Source organism: Vigna unguiculata, chromosome 3, assembly GCF_004118075.2.
Source record: "Vigna unguiculata cultivar IT97K-499-35 chromosome 3, ASM411807v1, whole genome shotgun sequence".
NCBI lineage: Eukaryota > Viridiplantae > Streptophyta > Magnoliopsida > Fabales > Fabaceae > Vigna > Vigna unguiculata.
In genome coordinates, this window is record NC_040281.1 from 18308950 (window position 1) to 18332924 (window position 23975).

Sequence of the window (23975 nt, forward strand, 5' to 3'; positions counted from 1 at the left end):
AATTGAAGTAGCAAGAATGTGATGATGACTTTCTAGAATGATATTATTGTTTAAAGTAAAGTTAACTCTTACAATTTTTTTAGAGATTTCTCGTGTAGTTTTAGAAGTGCAGGTGCCCGATGATCGTAGACGGACTAACTTCCACTTTCGGTGACGAGATGATGGTGAATGAGGTGCGAGACTATCATCTTCAAAAGATAGGGGCCTAGGCTTCTCTTTTTCCTTCAATATCTTTTCTTCAAGCTTTCTATACCCACCACGAGAGAATAAGTGGGGGTTTTTATTTTGAGCACTTATTGCTTGGGCTTTTTTCCTCTTTTCTTGTAACATATAATTCATTTTATGAATTAGTTAAACTTGTACACAATTTCAACAATTTTTTGAATTTACGAAAACTAACCTTCCATCCCTTAGATGTACGGGACTCAAAAAACTGACGCCAAGTGTCTTCATCAATTGCCTTGTATAGCTCACGTCGATCTTCATTCTTTTTAGATCCATATATATCTAGACGTCAATTTTGTTTTAAAACCACAAAAATCCTCGGCAACTGCTGACATACATTTATGTTTAAGTGTCGTCACATTTGGAATATCAAATGTTGTCTACAATAAAGAAAATGCACATCAATAAGTTCTTTACCAATATAATGAAAATATAAATGAAAAAAAGTTACATGACATAATTTACCAATATAACTTGCCATATTATGTTCCGTTGAACTTCAGACACATGATCGAAACTAGGAGTAAGGATGGATATTTTGTCACGTGCTAGTACTCCTAAATAACTTTTGAAGATGTCTCCATTACGACCTAAAGCTTGACTAGTGACAACGTCAATAATGACAGGAGTCTTCTTTCCTTCTCAAGAAGAGCTTCCTCAATCTAGTGGCTCCTTTGGTGGTTCTGTTTCTGGGCACTTTATCCTCTAATTCTCTTCATTAACATTAATTTGTTTCTTACCATGAAGAGCAATAAACCAATGTTTAGACGCAAGATGTTTTACATAAAAAACTTGAGATGGTTGATGTGCCATGATAAAGGGCTCATCTGGATAACCCACCTTTTCGAAAATCAACTAGAGTCATATCAGATTCATCAATTTTGACACTACTCTTATTATCAATCCACTTACATTTGAACAGTGGAATAGTAAACATAGTATGGTCAACCTCTTATATATTTTCTATTACACCATAGTACATCATTGACCAAATTACCAGATTTTGATCTTTGGATATGGAAAATTGCCACGACTTAGCTTCAAGACTCACTCCACTATTTTGTACTATGCCTTTATCATCCAAATACTTTGTATAAAATGTGCAATTATTAATTTCATAACTTGTACAAGTTACAACATCAAACTTCATCCATTTGCGAGCCACATCAAAGTCTAAGAAGATTGTGAATCATTCCAAACCTTAGATTTAAACCAAGGCATGACCTTTTTGTTATGCTCCATCTACTGCCATTTTGTGTCGGATGTTGTGTCTTTACAATGGCTTTGTATAGATAAGTAAGGGATCACCTCATCAGTGTTGTTCAATATATAAAGATATGCTTGCAATAGTTCTCCACGATCTTTGGTTACCACATTCACACCCCAAATGTTGTTACTTATATAACACTTGTTCAACCATGATCTAGGAGGAACTCCTATAAGATTTTCTTTTGTCATGTAATTTGAACAAAACTCGATACTTTTTTCAGCAATATACCTTTCAATCATTGAAGCTTCTAGATGATATTGATTTTTCACGTACCCTTTCAAAATTTTCATATATAGTTCAATAGAATACATCCATCTTAGGTATACTGGTCCACATAACTTGATTTCTCTTACCAAATGAACAAGCAATGTACCATAATGTCAAAAAAGGACAGAGGAAAAAACATCTCCAGCTGACACAAGATGATAACAATCTCACTTTGAAGGTCATCTAACTTTACAGGATCAATGACTTTTCTACAAATTAAAGAGAAAAATGAACACAAACGAGTTATAGTTTGTCAAACATTTTTGGGTAAAATTCCACGAATAGCCACCAATAACAATTGTTGCATTAAGACAAGACTTCAGGCCAACAAACTTCAAATCCTACATTGACACTAAACTCTTAACATTTGAAGAGTATCCTTGTGATACCTTGACACTCTTTAGACAAAGGCAAAAAACTTATCTTTTCCTGTCTAGACATAGTGTAACATGCGGAAGGCAAATAAGTACGCTTACTAACCTCCCTTGGTGCTAAGTCTTCACGAATATTCATTTCAAGCAAATCCAACTGAGCATTTACTAAATCTTTTGTCTTTCCTTGAATGTTAAGTAGTGTACTAATCAAGCTATCACACACATTCTTCTCCACATGCATTACATCTATGCAGTGTCTAACCTCTAACTTCGACCAATATAGAAGATCAAAGAATGTTTATTTTTTCTTCTAAGGGCTCGTTGCAAATGATTTCTTGGGGGTTTTCTCAAATACATGATGCATTTTATTAAATTTTTCATGAATTTGAGCATTCAATAGAATTGGTGCATCATCATTCTTTTGATGTCCATTAAATGCTTTTTTTAACCTTCGATAAGGATGATTCAATTGCAAAAATCTCTGATGGTGCATATATACTACCTTCCTTCTGTATTTTTATTGATGAGCTGTAGTATTTTCTTCACATATGGGACATGCTTTATGACCTTTGGCACTATACCCTAAAAAGTTACTGTAAGATGGAAAGTCATTAATGGTGCAAAATAACATTGCACACATCATGAAAGTCTCAAAAGCAAAAGCATCAAATGTTTCAACCCCATCCATCCACAACATCTTTAAGTCTTCAACTAGTGGACTAAGATAAACATCTATGTCAGTTCCAGGTCGTTTTGGACCAGAAGTCATCATAGACAACATCATGTACTTTCTCTTCATGTAAAGTTTAGGAGACAATTTGTAAATAAATAATATAGCGGGCCAACAATTCTAGTTGGTACTTAAATTACCAAATGAATTCATTCCATCAGTAGCTAAACCAAAACGAATATTTCTACATTCTTCATCAAACTAGGGGAACTCTTGATCAATATTTTTCCATTGCATTGACTTAGCTGGATGACAAAACATACCGTCACATCTTCTCTCATCTGCATGCCATTGGAGGTCTTTAGCGTCTTTTGGATTCACAAACAAACGCTTAAGTCAAGGTACAATTGGAAGGTACCAGACTAATTTCAAAGTAGCCCCATTCTTTTCTAACCCACCTTTATCTTCATTGTTGATTTTCTCCTTGTACCATGATAAGCCACACTTCAGACACTTTTTTAATCCTTCAAATTCTTTCCTATAGGGTATGCAATCATTAGGACATGCGTGTATCCTTTTATACTCAATACCCATCAGACAAAGAATTTTCTTGGCATCATAGTTGCGAATGGGTAGTGTATTTCCATCTAGAAACATTTCATTCAACAACACCAGCAATTATGTGAAACTCTTATCGGTGCACCTATTGGTTTCCTTCAAATTCATCATTCTTAACATCGCTGGCAACCTTGTGAACTTAGTTGAACCAAAATACAATGAAGTCTCCGAATCAGTAGACATTGTCTTGTACACATGCACAAGCAAAAACTTCAACCCCAACATCACAAATCATGTCCTCTAATTTGTCTTCTTCACGTCGATCTTCCATGGTTGAATCCAAAACATTTTCAGTTCGAGAATGTTCACGTCCTCTAATTTGTCGTTCCATTTCCATGTAGTATAACTTGGAAGGAAACCATCACAAATATGTTTCCTAATTTCAGTTGCATTCAACTTTCTTGCGTTCAAACACTTCACACAAGAACATCTAAATTTCACTTCATCATCACTTCTACCTTCATTCTGTTGCGCAAATTGTATAATTCTTCTACTCCTTTCTCATACTCAACACTGATGCGTGGTGAGTAAATCCAGTCTCGATCCAAAAGTTTATATATCGAAATTGTGTGAACAATTTCATTAATCTTTAAATGAATGTTCACCTCACTTTTCTATTTAAGGTGTGACCTTATCCCATTCAAGAAGATTCACTTCTTCTAGTTTAATGGTACATATTAATTTTAAAACACATTTAAAATTTCTTGAAATTTTGCCAGCATTTTGCATTGGTCTTTAGGTTACACGAAATGAAAGTGATTATCAACCACAATCAAATATGCACCCGAAGATCAATACCAAAACACATATGACAAATATTCATGAATATTAAGATATGTATATTAAAATAAATATGCTCCAATAAACTACTAAAAAATGATTAATCTTCTTAAACTGTCCAATTGGACAATTCAAGATTGAATACATGTAAATTATTGTACTATTTCTTTTAAAAAAATACATATTCTTTAAAAAAAACTTGGATACCATTAAATAATTTTCGTATTCAATCTCAAACGGAAATTATGGCTAACTCTATGCAACAACGATTTCAGATCAAACAAAATAAATTAATTTACTTAAAAATATAAATAAATAAACATACAATAACATAGATTTATTTTAGCATATAATTAAATTAATTTATCTAATATACAAAAATAAACAATATACTAAACAATTATAGGGTCATAATAAAATTAAGAACCTGGGAGCGTGAAATGTTAGCAGCAACGGAGGAGAATCAATCTTACCCACAGTCCAACAACGGGGGTAATAGTACATGGACATTGTTAAACGTTTAAAATAAACTCCAATGAAATTGATGCGTACTAACTCCTAGGATCCAAACTAAGTTATGTAAGTTGGAAAAGCAAGCAAAGTTCATCATCGTCAATCCCATATTTAAAACCAAACTATTTTCCAACAATCTCATCTCTATAAGCCAAAAAGAATTTACAAGCTCAATCCTTATCAAAATACAAACCCAATTTCTACTATATATCTTCATTATCTCAAATTCAAGATTGAATATCTAAGAACATATAAACAACGCAAAAAACAAAATGGAGGCAAAACCAAAAATGACAAAAAAACGTAAAAATAAAAGGGGCGAGATTGAACGGAGGCAATGGCAGCAGCACCAGAAGAACCTCTTTGACAATGTAGTGGTGATGCAAGCAGAACGAAATGGCTAGCACGTAGTGGCTGTGGAAGGCAACACTATTGCCAGAATAGCCTCTTCGGCGGTACAACGATGAAGCAGCGATAGTGCAAGTGGAACTGAATGGTTGGCTCGCAATGGCTATGGAAGGCAATAATGTTGCAGCTCGAAGAAGAAGGGACACTACTGTAATGAAGTGATTTAGGGTTTAACCCTATGAAGGGTTGCTGCCTCGGTAAATTCAAAATTGAGGCATAAAGACACATCTACCTAGGTTAAACAAGAATCGAGGCATTTTGCCTTGTTAAAATTTTGATTTTTTTATTTATTACAAGGCAGCTTATATGCCTTGGTTGGCAGCATACCCGAAGCATAAGATGTTTACTGCCTCAGTTATAATTGAACCGCGACATATTCAGTTAGTGAATTAATAACAAATTTAAAATACTGCCACTTAACTGCATCAGGTGAAAAGCAACAGAAGCAGAAAGGATATTATGCCTCGATTGAGCGGGACCGAAGGAATAAAAGTGTGTTCTAAATTTTAAATTTTGAAACAACGAAAATTGTAACAATTTTTGAAGCTATATGCTTCAGTTAATATCACAACTGAGGCATAATAGGGTTTGTCATTTATTTTTTTTTCCTCATTTTCTTTTATTTCTCTCTCCTATTTTACGTGGTGGGGTCTTCCTCTTGTATTAGCTTTTTCTCGTATCAATTTTTTTAGGTTTGTTTCCTTGCCTTTCTGTTGTTGCCACATATATTGGTAAATAGAAAACTACTTTAAGTTGGCATATTTGTGAATAATATTGGTAACCATTAAAAAGAAAGAAAATCAAGTTTAGGGTTTTAAGGGAGCAAAGTAGAGACGATTGCCAAAATATAGGTTAAATGTTAGGGCTCATGGGAGAATGTGGTGATGGGTGCGAAAGAAAATATTATAGGTTATATGTGGCTTCTAAATGCTAGAGAGAGGAAAGTGAAAAGAGCAAGGAAAAAACTAGAAAGAACTAGTAAGTGAAGGTTAGGTTGCAAAGTAGATGCGTTGTGGGAGGAGATAATCGATAGTGGAAGCTTAACCTTGTCTCCATTTCTATATATTTTGATGAATGAAGTTGAACCTTTGTATTTTTTTCTTAACTCTATCATTACTGCATGAATTTTGCTAAGTCCTTTTTTTTGAGTTTGGTGCGGGGTTTTTCGCGTATTGGTGTTTTATTTTGTGTGTGCTTAAATCATGCGGTTTGGGTTCTAGATTGCATTAGTAATTAGGACCTGTGGTTGCATAGAAAAAATATGGTGTTCTCTGTCATGGTGTAGTGCTTTGTTCTGTCACTGTTTTGGCTCTAGGGAGATTGTCTCCTTTTAACTTCTTGTGAAGCTTTGTTAATGATTGTGTTTTTAGTATGCGTAAATAATGGAGGTGCGTGAAACCAATGCAGGTACCGAGGGTGTTGTGGTGTCTTTCCTCTTTCCATTTTCTTTGCGTTTGATACACGTTGTATTTCTTTTATAAGTGCAGCTATTGGGGTATATGCGTTAGTGGATGCATGGTCTCAATTTCGGTTGTTTGCATTGTCCTCATATATCTCATTTTCTTTTAGGTGGAATATATGCATGGGTATACATCAATGCATGATGCATGATTATTCCTTTTCTTGGATCCTATATATATATATATATATATATATATATATTATTTGTGGAGTGTACATTTTCTATTTAGCCATGAATTTAATGTGCCAAAACTATTGTACTTTGAATCTTATCATGGCCATGGGATATGTGCATCGTTCTATGAGAATGGATTGAATAGTTTTCTTGATTTCATTTGGGTTATTATATAAGTGCTTTGGTGCATAGGAGGGACCCACGATATGCATGTAATGTAGCCTTTATCATGCTTAAAGGGTGGCCACACGAGCTGGTGTGTTTCCTTCTTCACATTTTTTTACATTATAGGGTTTGTTTTGGTTGGCTAGGCATTTTCTTTTAAAGTGTTTAAACCTTGTGGTAAGTGATAGGACATAGGTAGTGGGCCAGGCTTGACTTTCTTTTTCTTTTAGTAACCAAGAGAATCAACACCTTTTTGGGTTAATTGGTTGATAGAAAACATGGAACCACAAATAAATTCTAATTCTTTTGTCCTTAGCCTTTGGATGCAGTCCACGTAAAGCTATCAGCATGGTTGACCAAACTTTTCCTTTTAAAGTTCTAAGCCATTTGAGTGTTGCAACTTTCTTCTCTCCAACATTATGCTATGGTATAGTACATAAAAATGGGTTGAGATAGGGCCCAAGTGAGAGAAATCAAGTTGTAACCCAATCAAATATTTGGTGCAGTGCATTTGCCAGACAATTAGCCTTATATATAGATATATTAACATGTTAGGGCATATGTGTAGTATTGGTGGTTGGTATTATTATCCACACATGAGGGTCTGCATGTTGTTTGTGGTTCTGTTATTGGTCGCTGCATAGAGTGAGGTTTTAGGTGTAATTTCCAAATGCTTTCTATTCCCATTGCATTAGGTACATTATAGTAATAATAAGAGTTTTTTTGCCTTGGGGTGCATTGTAAAGCCAACCACAGAAGGGAGAAAGTGCATGGTCTGTAGTGGAGTGGTGAGTTCTCTTGGTTACATTGGTGGTGTAGCTCTAAGAGTAAATTAAAAGCGTATGGGTCTGGGTTGTAGGTTTTCATTTATTGGTCATATATTTATATATTTTATTGTGTTGGTGGTCTTTGATGTGATGGTTGTATCATGTTAAATAGATGTGAAGACCTTTAATTGTATTGAACTTGTGTTATTCTGGGTTCACGATTGTGGTGTTGTCATCTCTTCAACCTTATATATTTTGATAATATCATGTTACGAGTGTGATTGTGATTATGATGCTTAAGTATTGTGTTTAGATGTGATGTTCAGTATTATGTATAATGTCTTATTTTATTAAATTTCGTTTATCTATCATTGTTTATGATTAGCTTACCCCTATTGTTTGTGTTGTGTGCGATGATTGTAGGACGCGTGTGTTAAACAAGAGTAGATGATATTGTAGATGATTCTAGCATGGAGTAGACTGATGAGAGAAAGGGGTGAACTCGGGATTTATGTTCATATTTTTTAAGTTGTTAAATTACGTATTAAAGACAATGTAATTTATTTTCAATGTTGTGGTTATTTAAAAATTTTAGACAATGGATGTTTGAACACAATTTTTAATAGATTAAATTATAAATTTTTACTTAAGTTCATTTTATCGATAATCGTTTCCACTAAAAGTGCTCATTTTAAAACTTTCTGTGACATCCCAGATTGGGGTGTTATAAGTTATGGAATGGTATTTGGATTTATAATGTTTCAAGGAAGCATAATATCCTTATGAAGACAACTTTGATATGGATTATTAATGACTTCCCTACATATGGAATGTTATCCGGTTGGATCATACATGGTAGATTAGCTTTTCTGCATTACATAGAGCACACTAAGACATTCATATTGAATTATGATCGGGAAAGTTATTGGTTTGACTGCCATCATAGGTTATTGGCCACACCATCCTTTTAGGAGAAATAAAAAGGCATTTCGTATAGGGGAAGTCGAAACGGATAGGCCACCTCCTCGAGTCTTACAGACCCCATCACAAGTTTGGAGAAGAGTAAAAGATTAGACAAAAATGACTTACAATTGTGTGACAAGGATAAATGGGTATGGAGAGACTAAAAGAAACATCTTTGGAGATCTTCCATTCTAGAAAGACAAGTTGCCAACACATAATCTTGATGTTATGCATATAGAAAAAAATTTCTTTGACAATATCTTCAACACCGTGATGAATGTTAGTGGTAAGACAAAAGATAATGGCAAGGAAAAAAAATATTTATCTTTATATTGTGGGTGAAAAGACTTGGAGTTGAAGGTGCAAGCTAATGGGCAGTTTCTCAAACCAAAAGCAAATTACACCTTAACAAAAGATGATTCTAAAATAGTTTGTCATTGGATCAAGGAACTAAGAATGCCAGATGGTTATTCTTCAAACTTGTCAAGATGTGTTAATATTGAAGATGGTAGTATTCTCAGTATGAAAAGTCATGATTGACATGTCTTCATGGAGACATTACTCTTTGCTACGTTCGGCTCATTGCCAATGCACGTGTTAAATCCTCTAATAGAAATTACTCAATTCTTCAAAGACTTATGCTCAACGACACTAACAGGATTGTTTTGCTTTGTTAGAATATGTTTTTGTATCTTTGTTGCTATAAATTTCTAACAAATCTATACCTCATGCAACAATTTTTGAATGGAGTGTACTTTATTTGGTCAATATATTGATATGTTAAATGCATTTCTTGCTTTTGCAAAAGATCAACATGTTGTTATTGCTTTACACTATTGCAAAGTGAAGACCTTCCAAGGTATGTCACTCTCACAATTCATTATTGTTCCTTCTTAGAAGTAGGTCGTTAGTGTAATACTAATAGGGGAGGTATACGAAGGTGTGGCTTTTAGGGCCGACCACATTGATGAATTCCTATTGAGGGTTTATAGAAGAGGTCATCTTAAGGCCGACTCATCTTAAGGCCAACCACCTAAATAAATTCTTATAATAAATCTGTAAGGGTGTACAAATATAAGGCGGGTAGCAGGACATTTGAGCTTCCTATAACTGATGCCCCCAGGAAGGATGTCTCCCTCAGACCAACCATCCTACAAGGTGCTAAGATATGGCAAAGAATGCTTGAGAATGTAGCAAAGAATCTTGGGATTATGAAGAGGCCAAGAAAGCATGCAAAAATTAACACAGAAAACATGTCTCCATATGGTCGAGGTCATTGCAAGAATCTAGAAGGGTGTCTCCACAAAGCCGAGGCCATTGCAAGAATCTTGAAAGATGTCTCCCTAGGATCGACACCACTAAGGGTAGCTGGTTGATGATTCAAGATTTGCGAGGATGTCACCTTAGGACAAACCTCACTATAAGAAGCTAAGATGGAAAGGAGAATATTCGAGAATATAAAGAAGAATCTTAGAGGAAAATCTCATCTACATTTGATGAATATAAACTAGATTAGGAAATATTGTTGTTGTTATTTACTATTTATCTTTTGATTAGATTATTTTGAGTATATTTGATTATGTATATCTACAAAAATTGTACCTGACTTCAGGGGCGGATTTTAATGGGGGCAGAGAAGTGCCCCGGCCCCCCCAATTTTTTTTTTAATTTATAATATATATATATATATATATATATATATATATATATATATATATATATATATAATTTATTAAATTGTAGGTAGTATACTTTAAATATTGATAAAAATTAAATTGTGTATTTTTCCATTTATTTTATAAAGTACAAAATTTAGTGTTAATAGATAATAAAACAAAATTAAATATAATAAAGAATAAAAATATTTAGGCTTAATTTTTTTGTTTTTTTTTGTCAAAAAATGATCCTACAATAATGTTAATTACACCAACAAAGTAAACCATATATTAAGAGTTTCTATTTTAATAAAAAAAGTCATTGATCTGTTTTAAAAAATTGAATGAAATTTATCGTAAAAGATCAAATTGTATCAATTTTTCAATAATTGGGACCAAATTAAAACTAAAAAAACTAGAGGATCAATTTAACATTTTTAAACCAAAACATGAATCAAAAGAATAATTAAACCAAATATTTTTTAAGATAATTTTTATTTTCTTTCTTATTATCTTTTTAGTTCTTCACAAATTGTAATAATTTCTCACTCTAATATTGTAATCATTTCTTACTCTCATATGTTTTCTTTCTATTCTTGAAGAAAAAAAAGTTAGAAACAAACTCATTATTTTTGCTCTCATTTCTCATTTATCACATCCTTTTCTTGTTTCTTGTCTCAATAACGTAAAATATTATTTTTTATCTCATGAGCTCTTTTTAGTATATTCATTTTTTTATGAATATAGAAGAAAAATAAATAATGTATTATGTGTTTTTTCATAACCGATTTTTAATTATGACTTGATTATAGTATATTTTTATTTTAATAAGTATGTGTCTCAATTATAAAAAAATACTATGATAAATTATTTTTTATTGTTATTTACAAAAGAAAAGTATATTGATAAAATAAAAGAATAAATTCATTTTTTAAAAGTGATAAAAAAGAAACTATTAATGAAAAGAAGATAAACTCTATCTCTTCACATATTTTGAAGCATTAGACTAATTATCAATTCAGTTAGAGAATTCATTTCTTAAAACATTATACTAATGATCAAATCTAATAATCTCAAAATTATATTACTTTAGCCCCTCCAACATTTTTTGTCAAGATCCGCCACTGCCCGACTTGCTTATAAATAATTGTGTTACTCCCACGGTCAATGGACAAAATTATTTTGGCCTAAGTGAGTCAATAGCTAGGGTTAAAATACTTCCTTCTTTTTGTCTTCGGTCTAAAGGTTATTCTACACCCTTTTTGACTGGAACAATTTTATTTCTAGAAATTTATAGAAAGTTATTGATATGTTGATATATTTTGTAGAAAAAGTTTCTCTTCAAAATTGTATGAAATGTAAGAAGATAATTTTTAACTGTGATGGTGAAGATGCTGTGAAGTTGAAAAAAATGTAATTAGATTTTATATGCAATTTATTTTTGTTCATATTGTGTTTAATATATATTTACTAATGTTTTTTGTATGTTGTACGACGTGGGATAATACAAAATCTTTTTCTCATGCTCTGACCTAATTATGTCTGTCTTCAAAAGCAACCTTAGAAGATGAATTCATTAAGCTCAATCCTAGAAACTTCATTGAAGGTCTCAGATTTTAAAGAGGTCTAATTCATTTTCTTTTCATTGCAGTTAAATTGTTTGAGTTGAATAGTGTTGAAATATTTATGTTCCAGGAAAGTACTTTTCTAGTGAAGGCTACTATTAAACACATTCTGGATCATGATGATTAGTGGTACACGACACGTATTTGCGACAATGTTGTCTATCCTGATTTGAAAATGTTTTTTTTTGTGAGAAGTGTAATAAACATGTGATTAAGGTTACACCAAGGTAATATTAACAATATTCCAAAATTTTGCTTTTATTGATATACGAATATTAATATATGAACAAATATTTATAATGTATTAATTGTTTTTTTGTTAGGTATAAACTCAGACTTTGTGTAATTGATGATACGGATTCTACAACTATTGTTGTATTTGATCGTGATGCAACTACAATGTTGAAGAAATCATGCTATGATATTCTTGACTTACAAGAGAAGGTTAACTTTAAAATCTATTCATATCAACTCATATTTTTTGCCTTTTAACTTTAATGTTTTGTATCATTTTCAATCAAATGATTAAGAAATATTTTCATATTCAAGATTTTGGACTGCTTTTAGAATTATTTAAATGATCGTAGTTATTTAGAGTAATGCATTTTGATTGAGTTAACTAATTTCAAGCTATACTTTTACTAATAGAACACTGATGCTAGAAATCTTCCTAAAGAGTTTGAAGTCCTGATTGATAAGACTTATCTCTTCAAACTTGAGTGCAAGAATGATTATACTAGCAAATTTAATCAATCATTTAGAGTTAAAAAAGTGTGCATGGATGAAAAAATCATAGAAAGTTTTACTGATGTTGAACCTAAGTTTGTGGTAAGATGTGATTTTCTTTTTTCGTGTTATCATATATGAGTTGATTTTTTTTATTTGTTCATTTGCTCATTGTGAACTTATTCTACTTTAATATATGGTTGAGGATCTATACTCCGCAAATGAAGAAGAAATGATCTTTTGTACCACTTTATATATGTTGACTTTGGGAAGTTACTTTTCAAGATTTGCTGATCAAGTTCACTCAAGAATCAAATCTTGTCGAGACTTAAGTGATGATTTAAGCACTATAGGATCATGAGAGTGAAGCTTTGACCACTAAAATAGTAATTGGTGTTGAAAGTGATGAGTTAACCTGTAAAGAATCAACTCATTTGGACAATCTTAGCTTTGAGTTGGCCACCGACGAAGCAGTTGTCACGGCCTTTAAAAGAGATTCTGTTAAAAATGGACCGAACACTAAAAAAAGAAATGGTCCTGGCGGGGCTTGAACCCGCGACCTTCAGCTCATAAGACCAACGCTCTAACCAACTGAGCTACAAGACCATACATTAAGTTATATCATCCTTCTAAATAACCATCTACTACTAAAACAAAAAATTGGTCCTGATGATGTGAAACTCCCGATTGTACCAGACTTTTGTTGGTTTTATGTTGCTTATGTATGTTTTTCGAAAAACATTTGCTTTCTTTTAAGTATATGTACTAATGACCAACAACTTTTTTTGTTCTTATGTTGATGTTTTGTTATTTTGAAAACATTTACTTGAAGTTTATCTTTATTTGCTTTTGAACTTTAGTATTTGTTGCTCAACATTTATTTCTACTTCTATTTATTATTCTTAATTTAATGTTTTAACATTCATAAATTGCTAGATGAATAAGAAATTGTTGATATTATTTTATGTTGTCAATACCATAATCATGCTAGTTACATCAAAGAAAGTAAGATCACCATGAATTGTAAACTTCCATTGTTTGTATGTGTACTGCGTTGTAAAAGATTTTAGTATTTTGGTATCTTTATTGGTCTCAAATTGTTAAATTATTATTATAAAACTATTTCAAGGAATCATATTTTTTGTTCATTTATTTATTATTTGTTATTGGCTGGATTAATATTGTTTGATCAAAGTATATTATATTATAAATTAAAAAATTCATACAAGCTACATCTTTGTTTTTATTTTTATTATTATATGTATTTTTTATTTCTAATAAATACATACGCGATTAATTACTTTGATGGGTTGATAATTCATAATTTTGAAATAAGTGTGAATAATTTATAATTTTTCAATTGTATTGTTAATAATATTTTTTGGGTTAATAATTTTTATTCACAATATATTCACATTACATGGTATTTTTATTTTCTATTGTTTTTTATTATTTCATTTAATGTTGTCAACATTAACTTTTTTTGTAATAAATACATACTGTATATTTTGTTTTTGTTTTTTTTGTCAGAGATTTCCTGTTTCAATTTTCTTTGAAAGGGTCTTTCCACTTTTTCTGGTCTTATGTTAAAGGGCCTGACCTTAACTTTTGGGCCTAAGGGCTGGCCAATAGGGTGCCCAAAACTCCTAAACTAGTCCTAACCCTCTCATTCTGCCACACTTTGCAAAAACAACTCATTTTCTCACTGCCACTTCCTTTTCCAATAGAGTTTTGCTAGGGTTTTGCTCTCGTTCCTCGTTAAGCTAGAGAACCCCATTCTACTCCATGTAAGTTGGCTCTCGACTCATGTTTTCTTTTCTTCCACTTATTCTTCGTGATTCCAACTAGAGTTCTCTTGGTAACCTCGTTTTGGTTCTGATGTTATCATTTCCAGCTCGTAACTCAGTTCCAAGAGTTGTGGTAACCCTCTGTTGAGTGCCTGTGCTTTCTGCTAGCATCTGTCCAGGTAAGGGGAGCTAGGGTTCACTATTTTTGAATTATGTATGCCTGTTTGGTTTGCCTTAAGTTATGAATGGTCTCGATATATATTGTTATTCGTGTGTTAATATGATGCTTGTATTGTTGGAATGGCTTAAATCTAGTTTGGCGTGTAGGGAAATATATGGATTCTGTTGAACTTGCCCAGGCGAACGGGTTGGTCGCTCAAAACGAAAGCTCTCGCTTAAGCGAGGAGCTCTCGCCTGAGCGAGAACAACATCAACTCACCTCTGTCTCTATTTCGAGGGCTTGCCTAAGCGAATGCCTCTCGCTTGAGCGAGATGGTCCAGCTTGAGCGAGACCTCGTCGTGCCCACTGTTGCAATCTCGCCTAGGCGAGATCTGGTAGCTTGAGCAGGGGGCTCCTCTTGCCTGAGTGAGAGCTCCTTCGCCTGAGCGAGATTGATAGTGTTGATTGGTTGGTATGTTACTTTACAAAGTCATGTATGATGCCTTATATGTATTCTATATGACACAATGGGAATGGCATTGAGAAGCTTAGTATGATTATTCGTATGAAACATGATTGGATGGTTGGTTAAATATTGGTATGAGATTGGTATGCATGATAATCTTATGTTTGGTTAGTGATGTATTATTTTGGTATGGTCAGGACGTAATTCCATGAAGGTTTCGTGGTGGTGCCTTATGGTCAGGACATAATTCCATGAATCTCTAGGTGAGATCTCATGGTGGTGCCTCATTGGTCAAGACGTAATTCCACGGTGGTTTTGTGGTGGTGCCTCATTGGTCAGGACATAATTCTACGATGGTTGCGTGGTGGCGCCTCATGGTCAGGACGTAATTCCATGACCCCTGTTAGTGGGAGTTCATGGTGGTGCCTCATTATATAATTTAGTAAGGATTCAAGTAAGGATTGCATCTTGACACTCTAAAGAGTCAATTAGTCTCAATTAGAGCGTACTGACTCGAGTGGTGATAGTAGTAAGAGGCTCGAGTGGTGAGAGTAGTAGGAGGCCCTAGTCTTTGGCAGGATAATGGCCTTAGATGTTTGAAGGCTAACCTTGTGAGTGGTAGGGAGAAACTCATTGGCAATTGGCTCTGTAGAGTTGTAGAGGCCACCACAAGTGCAAGCATCCAGTGAATTCGCTGATTATATGTATCCGGATAATCATGTCTTGAGTCTTAGTGTATTGTTTGCCGGTCATTATATGCTTGGGGAATTTATGCACGCTCGACTTTTAAATTGTATGTTCGATTGCATGATAAAAACCTTTTTACTCTAGCTTACCATTTCTGCTTGCTTGTGTGTTATGTGTGTGGTTTTCTCCTTTTGCGATGATCATCAATTTATTGATGTGAGCAGATGTTGGAAACCCTAGTGTTCATCAGGGTGATGGAATTTCCACTGTGTAGCCTAGCTTGTGGTTAGATCTCATTCCTTCAAGTACCACTTGTAGGCACTGTTGCCTAGGTATTTGGTCAATTATCAGACTTTTACTTTCTGTTTTATTATTGGCATCGCGGTGTGCCTTAGTTTTCTTTCTAGTATGTTCGGATGACACTAAGATCCTTATACCTTAAGCCTCATATCCTTTTGATATTTAATTTATGTAATGTTTTATTTAAATAGATTTATCTATTAAAATGGGACGTTACACTACTTCCACTTCTAAATAAATCATAAAAACACTTTTTCTTTTCTACTTCATATATTTAGTTTGGATGGTGCATCCATTGCAGGAGTAATTATTCGAAGAATTGTGATTTCAAATTGATTAAACAACTATTGTGTCTATAGCTTAAAGGGTAAGCAAATATAATTTAATTTCCATTCGATTTCTAAAATTTGATATAAGACATTTTTTGTTTTTCTTTACACTAGCATTGTTATGCATACTATTGTTCTAGTTTCTATTCCTCGAAGGACTCGATCTAACTTCGCTAGTAATGGGAACTGCTATGCCAAACATTGTCCCAGGTCTTATCTTCATCATTGCATGGATTTCTGGGTAATCTTATTTTACTTGACTTTTGGTACTTTTATTTTAACTTTAAATCATCCCCAAATTGGTGTATGTAATAGGTAAGTCAGGAATTGAAATGAGTTTATTGCAAAAATAATTATTTTGTTAGAAAGGAAAAATTTTAATGAAGAAAATGATTAATCTTCTAAAAATGGAGCTTTAACTAATTACCTTTGGTACTCAATATGAAATTATGTATTAGGCAGGTTAGAGCAAGTGGACTTAAGCAATCAGACTGTTATGGTGGGTGAGCATGGTGGTGGGTTGTCAATAAATACAAAATTAAGCTACTTTTTACTTTATATATATAATATTCAAAAACTCCATCATTATTCCCATTATCCATTTCCTTAACTATATATATATATATATATATATATATATATATATATATATATATATATATATATATATATATATATATATATATATATATATATATATATATATATATATATATATATATATATATATATATATATATATATATATATATATAATGAATGTATATACGTGCGTGTCTAAAAAACGTGAACTTGTTGATTCCACCTCAAGATGGAGTTGGATTGTTGGCATTTCAAAGGCTGATTCATTCTTAAAATTTGGGTGAGTGGAGCAAGTAAATAAAATTGGTGATAGAAGTGATCACTTGAGGTACTCATTAAGGTAAGTACACCTTCTAGTTGGTAAAGCTTTCTTCTGATTTGCAATTCTCATTGATCTATTGAGTTTAACCGTTGTGCTCAAGGTATGGATTTTCATCTTGTAATATACAACATCAATTGTAACGTAATCACATGGTGTTTTATTGCAAGGCAGCTGTTGAGGTACGTGAACTAAATGTTATGGGGGTGCTTGGTTGACAATTATCTTTTTTTTATTAGAATTGTTTTATAAAGTTAACCAAATGTATCCTTATCCTTGATTTTTTATGTGAATAGTACGTTTCAGGAACTTGAAAAATATTAACCTGCATTACATCAGGTGATAACAATGTTAAAATTGTTGACACAAGCAAGCTTGAAGCAAAGATTTTATAAATCCAAATGCATGAAGATCACATGTGTTTGATGAAGATTGATGAAGATCCACTTGGAGATTATGTTTCAATTGTATTAAATCTGTAATTGATATGTTAAATGTAATGATTACATGTTATATCATGTTGGTAGACTATATGACATAGGTTAGATGTCTTGTTAGTCTTAGTGTGTCCTTTTTAATCCATTAAAATGGGTTTTAACAGGTTAAAAGGCTTTTGTATATAGTTTTTGATATGAATGTATTCAATCAGTTGAATTATTTTTCAATCGACTGATTTCACTTAAGTCAAGCTAAATAAACTAATTGTACCGAAAATTCAACCGATTGATTTCACTTAAACCAAACTATATAAGTTGTGTTTTCGAGCGCATAGGCACGATTCTGAGTTTTTGAGCGTGAAAACTTGTCATGCATCACTGGAAAACTCTCTTTCTGCATCACGCAGTTGCAACGTGTAGATTGAAGATCTTAGTTGATCTTTGAGGCATTTTGGCTTGGGATTAGGTTGAAGAACTCGTGTATGGTTGGCTAGGGAGAGCCACCATCAAGTTTTGTAGTTCTTGTGCCTTTGTTGTTTACTTGGTGTGATTCCATGTCTATGAGTGTGATTCTTGTAGGGTGTTAGGCTAGATTTTTGTGGGATCTTTGTTCAAAAGTGTAATCTTGGTGTGTGATTTGTAAAACTTTTGAATATAGTGGAAACCATGCTCAAGTTGTCTTGGTAAACTGGATGTAGCTTTATGATTGAGTGAACCAATATAAAAATAGATGTGCCACTCTTTTTCCTTCATCTCACTCATTTTAATTCACTTTAAAAACTCAAGAAAACCAAGCAAATCATTCTTTGTTGAGTTTTAATACGTTTTTGTGTAATCTGATGATGCATACCTGTTAGGGATATTGATTGGAACTAGTCTTATGAGTAAAAGTTTATTGTTTAAGTTAAATATGTGAATTCTCCATTCTGCATAATTTCCCAGGATTGTAGCCATTTGAAATTTTAATCAACGAATTCATAGGCTCAAGAACAAATTAGTCTACTATTTTATTTTTTGACCGATCGAAAGTGTACTATTATGCAACTTTTGCATTCTTTGTGGTCTATTTGATTCAATCAAAAGGGGTTTTAAGCTTTCAAAAAACAATTAAACAGCCAATTCAACCTAACCCCCCCGGTTCTTGGCTTCAATCATCATTTCAAACTAACAAAATTAAGAAGTGATTAGCAGTACATTTGTAGTTCCACGCAATGTGACTAACATAAACTCTCGTATTGTAATGAAATAAAGATGCTTGCTGATGACTATTTCTCAACAACCATTTCCCAGCAAGTGTATTGGTACATAGTTGTATCAAAATGTGTCGTAACCACAAGGATTTAGCAAGAATATTAGTAGTTTAATTTTTGGGTTTTATGTTTGTGATAAAGAGTGCAATTAAAAATAGATAGTAGTTATTAGATAGATTGAGTGGAGTAAGGGCTATGAATTGATTTCATCTCATCTTCTTCTACCACACCAATACAATTTTGTTTACTTACTTTGCAAATCATTCAATGTCCTAGGAGTACTCTTTCGATGTAGATCTAGGTTCATCTCGGATACACTAGAACCTAAGGACTTCAAACCCAGTGTGATTCCTCAACTCTTGGTAAAATGAATCCTTGCTTTAATGTGCAGGACTCTCTCCTCCAACATCCCCTCTGCTACTTAAATAAACACCAGTACAAGTATGGTGATTTGATTGTGTAAGACCCGTAGAATTTAATTAATTAAATAAATAATTAATTAATAAATGCGGGAGGGGAAATAATTATGACATTAAATTATGGTTGGTATGACGTGGAAAAGTACTAGCTCATGTGATTGAGAGCACTTTGATTGTGTGAGAGGACTTGGGTTTGAGTCCTATGTATGCTAACTTTTGTGTTATTGTTTTATTATTTAAATCTATGAAAACATGTTCTGGTATAATATGATGATTGAATTGTGATTACTGGCATGAAATATGAATTGGTTAAATGGTTTGATATTAATTTGGCGATTGCATGGTTATGGGTTCAAGCCTTGGAGAACTTACATTAAACTTTATTTTTTGGCATTTTTGGCTTTGACTTGAATATGGAAAGCTGGAAAGAAAACCTAAGTGAGTGGGCAGCCAAAGGAGGCTGGAAAGGCAGCCGTAGGGGAGTTGAATGGCACCTTATGTCCTATTTAATGCCATTTTCGTTTTGGGATTAATCACCTAGTTTTAGGCACACTTTAAAAGGTAAAATTAGGTTAAGAGCTAAGGTTTGACAAGCTGGAAAATATACCAGAGAGAGAGCACGAAAATCTGAGAGTTGTGAGACTTGAGGGAGAGTTACGGTGCTGAATTGTGAGGAAGCAAGGAAGGTGGGTGATCAAAGGAGAACCTTACAAATTGTCAAAGTTTAAGCGAAAGGATCCAGGTTAGGGGAGCTGGACTCCGCGGCTTTATTTTAAAAGAATAATAACATGTGATGTATGATAATTGAATGCCTAACTACTGTTGTATGCTTGGATTTATGCGTTTCTGGAAAATTTCCCGAAACCGCCTGGCGGGTGGTGAATCACCGCTAGGCGGCTCATCTGTTTATGCTGGTTTTGTGGTTCTGGAAAGGGAACCGCCTGGCGGCGCACTCCCAGCCGCCAGGCGACGCTTGGGGTTACACTAGTTTCGGGGTTTCAAGATGAAGGGCCTGGCGGGGTTAATCCAGCCGCCAGGCGACGCGAGCGTAAGGGCTTGATTTTCATGTTTTTGGAGTTCTGGACAATTTTCAATCAGAAAAGAATTTGTAATAATCCTTGAATTATGATCACATGTTAGAAACACCGTTGATTTCTCGTGTATGTGAGGTTTAAGTGAATAAAACAGTGCAACTAGGTGTTGTTTTGATGAAAGAAAACTGAGGAATCTGATACTGTAAACTCCAATTGCGAGGAAATTATGAAAGGAAAAATCTAAGGGTAGGTACAGTCATATAAGGGATTTTATATATGCAAGATTGTGAGAACTGGGTGAAATTTGGAGTCTGGTTGGTACAGTGCAGGGATCTGGAAATGTCCAAAACTAAAGCACCGCCTGGCAGCGTGGAGCTTGCCGCCAGGCAACGGCGACGACAGTGCAGAGGTGACGTCTTTTTCGTGATTAAGTGGGAGTGGAGGGTCCGCGGATGTTTGGTGTGGTAATGAGTGCATTTAGTTGAAGTTCGGACATAGGGATTGAGAGTTTATAAAATAAAAGTACATAGACGTTGGATAGGGTATGCGAGGATGAGTATATCAGAATAACAAGGGATAATTGTAATTGAGGTTTTGGTATGAGTCATAAAACTGTGTGAGTGCAATATTTGATCTCGAGAGGTCGGGTTGGAAGGTGGTAATGCAAATATGAGTATAGTGGGAATAAGTTTATGAAATATAGCGAGATAAATTTGTATAATTAAGTAAGCTATAAAAAGAGGAAGGAAATGAGGACAAGTATCGTATGAGCATGGGCACTATTTAGAGAAAAGGGTGGATTATAATAAATTGTAATAAGGGTACGTGAATCTAGATTGGGAAAATGGTTTCAAGTAAGGTACTCCAAGTGATGCAGGGGCATTGTGACTAGCCAAGTCTATGAGAATTGTGATGATCCATTTAGTGAGAAGTGCATTGGGAGCTAGAATCTGTGAACCATGAAAATTCATGATAGGGAATTCAACTAGAGTGTTGTTGTACTGATACAGCGCCTAACGGCACGATTGAGTCCGCCAGGCGATAGCCTAGCAATAGAGGGCAACCAAGTGGCAGGCGCCTGGCGGTGAGGGTAATACTGCTAGGCAATACCTGCGGTGAGATGAATTTTGAGGCGATGTGCGCCTGGCGGTACGTGACACCCGCCAGGCGGTCTGGGAGCTGGTTGCGCCTGGCAGCACGTGTCCCCCGCCAGGCGATTTGCACTACTGCAGCTTTGAAACTTTGATTGTGTATTTGTGATCTACAAGGCGTCTAGTGGTGCTTTAAAGGTGGGGTTGCTGGTGTTCCTTGAGTTGTGGCTCGAAACGTATCCCTTGAGTTATGGCTCGGGGTAGGGGTTAAGCACGTGGTATTCCTTGAGTTGTGGCTCGGAATAGCATCTCTTGAGTTGTGGCTCGGGATGGCGGATGAACACGAGGGACCCTTGAGTTGTGGCTCGAGTTGGCGAGTGTTGCCGGTGTGAGTGTGTTGGTTGTGGCCAGTACGGATGGGTCCAGACAGGTTGCCCTCCTCAGTTGTTGGTTGACGAGTTTGGTAGTCTTGGGACGGTACAGACTATGTTCATATATGGGAACTCTACCTGGTGTTACGGTGTATGATCCGTAGCATGTTTTCCCGCATGTGCTCTGTCGGTTGTGGCCGATAGGTATGGCAGCATGTCACCTTGAAGTAATCATGAGACGATGTAGAACACGAATAACCCGATTTGGGGGTCAGATAGTAGGAATAAAAGTGTAGAACAATGTGGGAAGTTAAGTTAAGTACTGTGATACGTGTGTATGTTGATATATATGTTTGTAGCATTGTATATATGATTTATCTGCTAAGCTCACCCTATCTGCGTATGTTTGGCGATGATTGTGTATGCGGTTCACGGGAGCAGATGTTGATGATGCAGGTGGCTCAGGTGCAGCTTAATCGCGGAGAGGGGTTCGACTTGGGAAACTCATATGTTTTATTTATTGCTTTTGAAAACAGTTGTAAACCCTGATGGGTGATTTTATAACATTGGTATTTTGGTTTTTGTAGTGGAGGTTTATAAACTTTATTCGATCATTTAATAAATTTTAAATTTTCTCGAGCTTTGGGAAAATGAGGTATTATTAAATGCGTTGTATTTAATTATTCCTTTTATTTTTTTTATATATCCGTAATATCCTTACGGGATGTTACAGATTAGACCACAGTTTGAGACCATTTCCCAACTCAATCCAAACCAATTAAATATATGAGTGATCAAGTCATCATTAAGCATAAATCATACCACAAAAATTTGAATGAAAGCAAAGATAAATACCAAGAAGTAGAAGTGAATCGAATCAGAATTGATTACATCAAACCTGGACACAAGGGAGTTCAACTACTCATATAATATTACAATGAAATATCAGCAGCATCTACACATAAGATTTACACTAAGAGCACCTCCCTCGTGCCTTACAGACCTTATTCTCTCTTATTGCTACATTTTTATACCTCCACTTAATGCCTAAAATGAGGACGGTGCTCAACGCAGCTTTTGGTGTTCAGCCACAGGGGTTACTTCACAAGTGGGTTTCCTTCTCATCTCAGCCCTTTGTCCTAGTGCTTAGCGTGTGACCTTTCCTTCTTGGAAGGGTTTTCTTGGCTGATCAGCCTCATGGATTTAGGCTCCAGGTTTCCTTGCAAAGAGGGTTTCTTCATGAGGCTCAGCTCTATTTCTTGTGCTCAGCCAGAAAGTCCAAATATGTTGTCTTGTCTTTTCAACTTCCATTGCTCAACTTCAGTACTGTGGCTTAGTTGCATACTTGATATTTTCTTTCATTTTTACTACAAAACAACAAAATATCATTATAATTCATAAAACTCTATTTCTCAATATCTCATGCGTATCTTAAGTTAAGGAGGTTTATTTAGACACAAATAGCATCATTTGATACATGATAAGTGTCAATTTCAAATGAAAAATTTACTTATTCTTGACACTTATCACTTGCTAAACTAAGCTTCCAATGATGACACTTGGTGCATCTCCATCTTCATTTGTCAAAGAATACTAATTTTGAATCTTTCCTCGTTATCTCTTTGAATCATTTTTATGCATGTTTTCATGCATCACTGATTAATGGACAAGACTGCCACAACAAATATATAAATATACGTATAGAATAACTTAACCTCGGGGCCCCAAAAAAGCAGGATGCTTAAGGCCTATAAAGCAGGATGCTTGTGAGTAAGCAATTTGATAGAATTATTCTCAAATGCCAAAGTTTTTGACATAGTTTACCCAAATCATTTGTATCAATTATCTAAATTCTTTTTGAAGATATATTCTATATGAAATCCTTATAGTTGTCTACTTTGAATGGATAAAAGACGTTAATGATTTTCGGGTTCCATGGCTTGTTCCATGTGGTTGTATTGGATATGGAGATGGAAATTTGGCCATCATTCCAAATGATTAGCATATTGCATTGCTGCTTGTGTACCTGAAGGCATATTATCGTGACAATGGTTTGATGAGGTTCACAATATTTGTTCTTT

General features: G+C 34.3%; 1 non-coding gene across 1 annotated transcript; it reads right to left on the reverse strand.

The window, feature by feature from the left end:
• Positions 1-13194: 13194 nt before the first annotated feature.
• On the reverse strand, positions 13195-13268 carry TRNAI-UAU. The gene has a single exon. It is a non-coding gene; the product is annotated as a tRNA-Ile (tRNA).
• Positions 13269-23975: the final 10707 nt, after the last annotated feature.